Consider the following 10,334-nt stretch of genomic DNA (forward strand, 5'->3'; position numbering starts at 1 on the left):
GAACAACCACTTCATTCTTTATAAGGGAGAAGGATTTTTAGTTTGAGCTAAGTTCTTAAGACCTTCAAAGCACTTATGACAATTGATGGAAATATTTTCTTGTGTATCTATTTTCAAAACATTTTCTTGCATGTGCAAAAAAAAGTATCACCTTGGGGCTGGGAAGGTGGCTTAGTGGTAGAGTGCTTGCTTTGCATGCCTGAGGCCCTGGGTTCGATTCCTCAGCACCACATAAGCAAAAAGAAAAAAGCCGGAAGTGGCGCTGTGGCTCAAGTGGTAGAGCGCTAGCCTTGAGCTGAAGAGCTGAGGGACAGCGCCCAGGCCCAGAGTTCAGGCCCCAAGACCGGACCCCCCCCCAAAAAAAAGTATCACCTCAAGAGGACCTGTTTTCCTGTTTTTTTCCTCCTCCCCCTCCTCCTCTTCCTCCTCCCCCTCCTCCTCTTCCTCCTCCCCCTCCCCTCTCCCCCTCCCCCTCCCCCTCCCCCTCCCCCTCCCCTCCTCTTGGGCACTGTCCCACAGCCCTTCAGCTCAAGGCTAGTGCTCTACCACTTGAGCCACAGTGCCATTTCTGGCTTTTTCTGCTTATGTGGTGCTGAGGAATCGAGTCCAGGGCCTCACGCATGCAAGGCAAGCGCTCTACCACTGAGAGGCCTTCTCAGCCCCCTGTTTCTCTTCTTATGCCCTTGTTGAAGAGAACATTGATCACTGAAGAGAAACCAAAATTTAATGTCTTGATTTCTAGGCTTCTAGAATTTTAGTTTCCTATCTGTCCTGTTTTCCTATTCTTTTTTCTTTAGGATATAGCAGTAGCCATGTGCTAATTCCATGTTGGACAGTGCTGTCAGTCATTAGTTTGCCCCATTTTTTCCTAGCCTATTTTTTTCCATGTTGCAAATTCTAAGCAAGTAATGTGTTAAATTATTTCACAGAATTTAAAAATAGCAGGCCATTACCATCAAATACCAAGTAGAATGATTTAATTTTAAATCCCTTCTCCATTTGCTTACTAAAAAAATGGTTCTGTGATCAAGTTGACCTTTTACAAGCATAATTGCCAAATAATTAACAATGATAAATGATTATAATCTGAACTATTCAGCTAATCATTAAAGGACATCATACATTCTTTTTACTAATCAGAAACTATGTATTTTCTATAAAACATTAGATGTACTTACTTACTTCATCCATTACTTATCAAGTGTGTATTATGTGCCAACAATTGCCATTATAGAATTTATATTCCTAAATGAAATAAAATGTGATGTAGTGTATTAGAAATGAAAATTAAGAAAGGGAGTTGAGAGTATGCAAATGAGAGCAAGTTTGGTCAGGGAAAATTGCTTGTAAACAAATAATTGAAGGAGGTGAGGAAATGAAACATGAATACCTGAATATCAACCATTTCCTTCTGCAATTCAGGGTTTTCTCAGAATAAAACACTGTGAGAGCACTTTCAGCCCAGGCAAACAGAAATATTGGTCACTTTAGAAGTGTTCTGGATGGAGGAACCAAGAGCAAGAAGAGTTGGGAGCCTCCCTAGCACTTTCAAGAGCTAGGAAGAATATCAGTGAAGCTTAGAGTAGTGAAGTCAGAGGCCGCAGGAAGAGTCGCATCATGTAGGCCTTCTGGTGGATGCAATGGAACTTAAGCCTGTCCTCAATGTGTTTTTCAATGGGACTGTCCTCCCTGCATAGAGCTATCTTCCTCAACATTGCATCTCTTTACCAGAGCAGCCCATGACCAATGACTGTCATAAGGTTAAAGTACAGCCTATTCCCCTCCCTAAAATTGCTACAGCTCAGAATAGAGTTCCCCTTACAACGTAACCAAAGACAGCTGAGCTTTCCCCTCTAGCCTCACTTCTTTATTTCCTGCAAGGAATCTGCAACCCAGAGGCAACTTGTCATCTTAGTTTTTGCATGTAGGAAACTCAGCCCTGATAGGCTTTAAGAAGCTTTTAGAGAGATGATGTGAAACCTTGGCAAGTCTTAAAGAAAGTGAAATAGTTTCTTTCTCTCCTGGAAAAACATATTTTATAATTGCCAGTTTCAAATAATTCTTCCGAGCTTCATTGCAAGTATTGGAAAGGAAGAGAGAAGTACTCAGTAACTGAAAATTTTTAGGTCTAATGAATAGTTGGCCTTTCCTCATGTGCTTGAAAATATCGGTAGCTGGGCACCGATGGCTCACACCTGTAATCCTAGCTACTAAGGAGGCTGAGATCTGAGGATCTCAGTTCAAAGCAAGCCTGAGCAAGGAAAGTCCGTGAGACTCTTATCTCCAATTAATCACCAGAAAACCAGAAGTGGCACTGTGGCTCAAATGGTAGAGCGTTCACCTTGAGTTGAAGAGCTCAGGGACAGTGCCCAGGCCCAGAGTTTGAGCCCCACAACCAACAAAAAAAGAAAGAAAGGAAGGAAGGAAGGAAGGAGGGAGGGAAAGAGAGAGGAAGGAAGGAGGGAGGGAGGGAGAGAGGAAAGGAGGGAGAGAGGAAAGGAGGGAGGGAAGGAGAAAAGAAGGAAGGAAAGAAAGAGAAGGAAGGAAGGAAGGAAAGAAAGAAAGAAAGAAAGAGAGAAAGAAAGAAAGAAAGAGAGAAAGAAAGAAAATGTGGGTAGGTAGACGATCTCTTCAGGTGATGCAGAGAAATTCCTATATTTCTACGAATGATACACAATTTCCTTTGTTATTGGGACTCTAATTGTCTTCAATAAAATAGATACATCAAAAAGGATAAGCAAAAGGAAAATGTATGCTTTCAAGGATTTCATTCTATTTCTCTAGGAGGCGTTTTTATTGAAAATATTCAATAATAGGTGGCTTACTCTGACATACCACAGAAGTTTTATTTCCTGTGGAACCAGCATTTGTAGGCAGTGCTAAGGAGTCAAACAGCAAAACAACCATCTCCTTTCTAGTCACACTCACCAGTGTTAATGTCCAAATTCCCATAGAAATATATTAGGTACTTTGAATATTTCAGGATTTACTGAAGAGTGTCCAGGAAGAGAGGGGACTCCAAATTCATATTACTTAGGAAAATAATGAGTAGAAAAATATGAAATAAATTTCAGCATGCATGCGTGCATGAGAGATAGTTTTTTTCTCTTGGGTTCAAAAATGATGTTTTTAACCAAGGCTTAAAATGTAGGCGTTTCCCTGATGAATGAGTGTTTTCTTGAGTCCATAGTTTCTAATATATTTTAAATGTTAAGGTAAAAGATAAACTGTCATTGTCTGTATGTGGCATAGCTAGTTTGATTGTGAAATGGAAAAATATCTTTTCACATTATAACATTGTGGAAAGTACACTGGTTTGAGAGGAAACTAGTCTAGATTTACTTCTGATTTTAAAAATGATTCATATGTGGACTAGAGTAATCAACATTAGAAAGAACTAGTCCCAAAACATGATAAAACACTAAAAGTGAAACAAGTTTTGAAAGTTTCTTCTCTGTGGGTTTAACTTTTTAAATAGAGGTGTGGACCCAATCCCCCAAGCTCACTGAGGAGTTCCACAACCTTTAAGAATTCTTTCACCTTCAAAGCTTTGGTAACTCTTGACTAACAGACAGGACTGATAACTATGTTATCTCAGAGAACTGGTCTCATGTATTAATAGATGTGAACAGGACTTGAGAACCAGAAGGTATTCTAGTATTCTTTTGGTATTTTTTCCATTTATTTTATGTTTAAATAGAAAAATTTCCTACACATCCTTTCACATTATGGCATAGTTTTGAAATCAACTGTTGAATTATGTATGTAAAGTGCTTTTTCTCCTGAGAAATATCTTTTATTCATATAAATTCAAGTGCAAAACACACTGCCTAAATATATCAGCTAATAGACTCCTGTACTATGCAATGCTGCACATTCTGGATACTCACTTCGTTTTCACATAATAAGCAAGTAAAGCAAAAGAACATCAGAGTAACTTCTATTGTGCTAAATCATGTAAGTTCTTTGTAAAATACTAAAGTCAATGATGCTCATCAAAAATAAACTGAGCTTAGTTTCTATAGTCATATATTAATTCCATGTATCTGTAATCTGCCTGATGTAGAGATTTGGACTCATCCAAACCTGATACTATATGTATCATATATTACTTAAAATTACTAAGCAATAATGCAATGAGAAAGAATCAAAATAATAAAATATTAGTATTTCACAATACTTTGACAATACAAATAAATACTCAAATATAGGATTTTGTCATTTTCCTTCTGTTTTAGAGATTATGTTGTTGTTTTTCTATTGGTTTCTACCAATAGACATACTGGTAGAATATTGGAAAGATTTCTAATATATCTATTACCACTTATACCTAGACCATCATCAGACAAATTCTACTTTCTATTGATTTTAGAAACACTGATCCAATCAATCTCTATTTTATTGTATATGCTTTAGGAAATAAAAAGTTATATCTGAGTTGTTTTTACAAATCATAGCTGTTAACAAACCATACCATATGATTGGTAGGTATTGCAAAACCTTTCCAGGCATTAACCTAATCCTCATAACAATACAATGTGATAAGCCTGATTATTTTCTTCAGTATAAGCTAAGAGCAGGAGAAACAGTGACATTAAAAATCTTGCCTAGGAGAGATCTTACATTTAATACATGTACATACATTAAACAAAATATTTTTAGATTCAAAACATCAGTATTGAAGAACACTGAAGAGTTTGGGGTAGATTAGATTCCAGTTTTATATACTGAATAAGGAAGGTCAGCTTTTCTTCAAATTTCTTGTTAAAAGAAGTGTTGGCTAGGCACCACAGAGAAACAGATTGAGAAACAGAATGTCAAACTTTCAGGACATTGAAAGGAAAGTCTAGGATTCCCACACCAGAGATAAATATATTTAGCTCTAGGATAGTTGTAAAACTTAGTCTATCAATATCTAAAAAAAACATTCTAACAGAAAATTATCAAAACTGAAGGGACAGAAACATTAAAAAACAACAACTAAGAGAATACAACTACAAGTTGCCAATAAATGTATTAACTTGTAATTCAGGAAATGAAATTCTAAAGTGGAAGAAATCTTTCCCTATTCGCTTAGAAAAGATTTTTAAATGCAATTCTCCATACTAATGGGATAGTGTATTTGGAAAGCAGGTTGTGAGTACACTTTAACAGACTTTGTAACTGTTCTTAAACTTGACATTGTAATATCACTTCCAAGAATCTTTACCCATAACATAACCAGAGCCCTTTAATATTATATCCAAGGGTGTTCATTTCAGCATTATACCTGATTGCAAAATGATTATGTATGTAAAGTGCTTTTTCTCCTGAGAAATATATTTTATTCATATAAATTCAAGTGCAAACACACTGCCTAAATATAGCAGCTAATAGACTCCTGTACTATGCAATGCTGCACATTCTGGATACTCACTTCATTTTCATGTTATAAACGAGTAAAGCAAAAGATCATCAGTAGGTTAAAAAGTATAGCACATTTACAGGATAAAACACTGTACTGCTATTAAAATGATGTATTAAAAAAGAGTATCTTATACAAAATAGCTCTTATAGTACAAAATTACATCTTAAAATCAAGGCTTAGTGTTCTATATATGGTATGAAACAAGCATATGTGCTTACTTTTCATTTTTTAAATACCCTAAAATACCAATATTATGAGATATCAACATGTTCTTAAAATGAAAAGGTATTTATTTTATAATACAGAAGTGATAAATATTATAACAACATAAAAAGAGGTCCAAGAAGAATACATGCTAATGAATTGGAGTAGACAAGTTTCACTGTATCTACCAACACTGCACTCTTCATCTCTGAGAGCATCTCCACAAACCCTGCTCCTCTTCCTAACAGTGCTGCCATTCATCCAGTTACCATCAGCCACACCTGGGTGCCTCCTTAGTTCCAATCAAAATCTAAAGTTCCATAAATTGCCTCTACCTCCGGTGGTATAGCCTTCCTAATAGCGAACTTCCTTCGGAAGTGCTATTTCTAAATCACAGACACAATTAGGTGAAAGAAAAAGGAGTAGGGCCACTTAGCATGTGCTTAGAGCCTATAAAATAGAATCCAAATTCCTTTACATGGGTGCCAAGCCTTCCTCTGCCTTGCATACTTTCATTTTAGCTTTAATGACCATTTCAGTTCATCTGATCCAGACTAATGGAACTGCTTATATATAATATAATAAGTAGATCTGAGTGCTGTATGTTTATGTACCTTTGCTTATTTGTTTCCCCTATTTGAATGGTTCCCTGGCCTGCTCCCATCCACCTGAATCACGTACAATCTATAAATTTCTATCTGTAAGTCCTTTGCTTTCACAATGACTCCTTCACTTGTGGTTTTACTTTTTTCTTTAGTGCTTTAGTTCATTTAGTTGTGTGCATGTTTCCTTTGACAAGCAGACTGCAAATCATTTGACTTTAACATATTATTTTTTTGATCCCCCAAAACTACTTTAGAATACAGTAAAAAAAATCTAATGTGTGTAAAAGAAAATGAATGATTTATAGTATCAAGCACTATAATGAGAGAAAAGAACAAGAAAATATGATAATTCAGTGGTCATTGTCAACTTTGAAAGAACTACTTCAATTGATTTAGTGGAGAGGCACTCAGTAGTCAGTAAATGGTGAACAAATAATCATTTCAAGTTTAAATATCTACAACAGAAGGAGAAAAGAAGAAAACAGCTTGAAAGGCGTCTTTGAATTTTGACTTCTGTAAATCAAAGCACACACACACACACACACACACACACACACACACAAAATCTGCCTATAAAACGAATCTTTTCATTGACATCAGAATTTCCTTATGGGTAGGTTTTAACCCTATGTCTCAAATGGTATTGTGTGTGTGTGTGTGTGTGTGTGTGTGTGTGTGTGTGTGTGTGTGTGTGTGTAGTTTGTGTACGTACGGGTGCTAGAATTGAACTCAGAGCCTGGTCACTGTCCCTGAGCTATTTTGCTCAAGGCTGGTACTTTACCACTTGAGCTACAGTTCCAATTCCCACTTTTTGCTGAATAATTGCAAAAATAAGTGTCTCACAAACTTTCCTCTTGGGGTTAGCTTCAAATTGCAATCCTCAGATCTCAGCCTCCTAAGTAGCTAGAGTCTGAGGTGTCAGCCACCAGCACCTAACTTGACAGTATTCTTTATTAACTAAAATGCCCTCTCTTTATAGGAAGATTTTTTATTTCCATTTAAAGCATGTATTATAAGTACTTTTGTTCCATACATTTGTTATTGATAACTAGAATAGGTAAGTTCTGCTTTGCCATCTTCCCAACCCCCTCCTTAACATCCCGCAAAGGCGTAACAGCTAATCTAACCAATTTAAGATTTGCTAGCTCACAACCAGGCTAACAGGCCAGTGTTCAAGAGACTGGGAGATTATCTTTTCTTTTTCTTTAAATCATTTTTTATTGTTAAGATACTGTACGAAGGAGTTACAGTTGCATGAGTAAGGTAATGAGTATATTTCCTATTGAGCATTGTTACCTCCTCCTTTGTTTTTCCCCTACCATCCTTTCCCTCCCCACCTCCCTAACTCCTCCCCCTACAAGTTGTAAAGTTAGTTTTCAACATAGTGTCTTGTACATCTCATTGTTACCATGGGTCAACCACTATCCTTGCTTCAGCATTTTGTTATTGCCCTTCCCCTCCCCAAATTAGAAAAAAGGTATATACAAGATGCAGGGCAACAGAATCAAATACAGTGAAAACAGGGGTTGTACCGTGGGGGAAGAACATACAAAAGAAACAAAAAAAATCACATAGCACATTAAAAACAGCTACAAAGATAAAACCTCTTGTGTTCCTATTTTGGGGTTCATTTCATTTAGCATCATCTTATATGGTAATAAGTACATAGCTTTTGACTTTTTCTGCTTGCTTGATAAGATTATCCTAGATGTATTCCAGCTATTGCAAATAAGGGAAACCATGGGACCTATGTTTCTTTGAGTCTGGCTTACTTCACCTAATATAATGGCAAATGGGGCAGTGTCATTCTTTCTGATGGAGGCATAGAATTCATATATATGTGTGTATATATATATGTGTATGTGTGTGTGTGTACATATATATATATATATATATATATATATATATAATTTTCTTGATCCATTCATCTACTGAGGGCATCTGGGTTGGTTCCATTTCTTAGCTATGGTGAATAATGCTGCAATAAACATAGTTGTGCTGGTAGCTTTAGTATAGCCTTGTTTGTGATCATTTTGGTAAATGCCCAAAAGTCATAGGGGAGCTCTAGGTGTAGTCTTTTGAGGAACCTCCATACTGCTTTCCAAAGTGGTTGAACAAGTTTATACTCCTACCAACACTGTGGTAGAGTTCCCCCTTGGCCACACCCCCTCCAGCATCTGTTGTTATTAGATTTCTTGATTATAGCCATTCTAACTGGGGTGGGGTAGAATCTCAATGTTGTTCTGATTTGCATTTCTTTTATGGCTAGAGAAGTCGAGCATTTCTTCATGTGTCTATTGGCCATTCTTATTTCCTCATCAGAGAAGTCTCTCTGTAAGTCTTTAGCTCACTTATTAATGGGGTGATTGGTTTCTTGAGGATTTATTGTTGGGGGATTTAATTTTTTGAGTTCTAAGTATATTTTAGATATGAGGCCCTTGTCTGTTGTATGACTAGTGAAGATCTTTGGGAGATTTTATTTTCTTCTTCCCTGTATAGTGCTGATCTCTTTCTCATCCTAGTAATCTGATATAACTTTTCCTTCTCTTTTAAATGTGTATTTCTTCTATTTTTGCTTATTCTTTCGGCTGCATTTTGTGTAATTTCCAGCTCCGTCTTTTAATTTGCTAATATTTTTAGTTATTCCTGATATGTTTTGACCAGTCAAGAATTTGTGCTTGAACAATACCATTTTTTAATTCTAAAAGTTCTATCTGACTTGTTTCCCAGTTTGCCTGGCATTAGAGGAGAGTCTATTTTTGCTTGCCCATTTTTGTGTTTCCATCATTTAAATATTCTCGAGTGATTATATATTTGATGTCTGACAATGCCAACATTTAAAATTCCCAGGGAACTAGATCTCATATTTGTCTTTTTTTGATACTCTTCTGACCTTCCTTGCATATATATATACATACATTCATACATACATACATATACATCTATATGTATATACATTCATACATATATTCATTGATTATCCTAGAACTGATTAACAGTGTTCCTCCAAAGCTTTTCTTCTGTGTGGAACCACAGTCCCCACTAGTGCCTGGGACTATTATGACCCTTTCCAGGTCTCCAGCATTCCTCCACTAGTCCTCCATTTTAGCCCTAACCTCTTTTTCCTAGGTTCAACAGATACCAGATCTATCTGCCCTAATGGTTTCTGGTCTACTGCTTCTTTTGCATTTCCCCAAGTTGAATAAGCCATGGTATATTTATTTTATATCACAAGAGTTATTTCTTTAGTTTCTCAGCAAACTTCTTCCAAACTTCCCCTTCTACCCTTCTATAAAATTAAGCTCCCTAAGGTCACCAATAACCTCTATGTTGTTAAATTAAATACTACTTCTCAGCCTCAAATTACTTGTTTTGATGGCTAGTTTTATGTATTAATACATGGTGGCCAGATAAGTGGTCAAACATTTTTCTGTATGTTTCTAGGCAGGTGGACTTTGAGTAAGGCATATTGCTTTCCATAAGGTAGTTGGGCCTCAGATAATCACAAAAGGTCTGAGTAGAACACAAGATTAATCTCTGCAAGGAAGAAGATATTCTATAACAGATCTTCAGATTTCCATTGCATTATCAGTTTTTACTGGGGCCCTAAAACTGCTGGCCCACAGGCTAGACTTCCCAGACTGCTGTTGCCATATAAGCCAAACCTTAAAATCCATCTCTTTCTCTTTCTCCACAGAACTCTCACCCTGTTAGCATTTAACAAAGCAGATTATTGCCTACTCTTGGAAACATTTGCTTTTCTTGGTTTCAGAGATGACACACCCTCCTGGGTTTTTTCCAACTTCACTGACTGTTCCTTCCCACTACTGTCCCTTGTTATTTCTTCCTCTTCTTCCCAGTCCCTGAGTGTTGGTTTGTTTCAGAGCTCAATTTCCAAACTCTTTTTTTTTTTTAACTGTGAAAATTCCATACAGAGGGGTTACAATTACATGGGCAAGATAGTGAGTACATTTCTTATCAAGCGTTGTTGCCTCCTCCTTTGTTTCCCCTTCCCATCCCTTCCCCTCTCCACCCCTCCACCCCCATACCCCCACCACCCCCATCCCTCCAAACTCTTCTCAACACTTTTTGTTCACCTTTCTAAATCTTGCAGTTTT

Source organism: Dipodomys spectabilis, unplaced genomic scaffold (genome assembly GCF_019054845.1).
Source record: "Dipodomys spectabilis isolate Male_0828 unplaced genomic scaffold, ASM1905484v1 ptg000115l, whole genome shotgun sequence".
Classification (NCBI taxonomy): Eukaryota; Metazoa; Chordata; class Mammalia; order Rodentia; family Heteromyidae; genus Dipodomys; species Dipodomys spectabilis.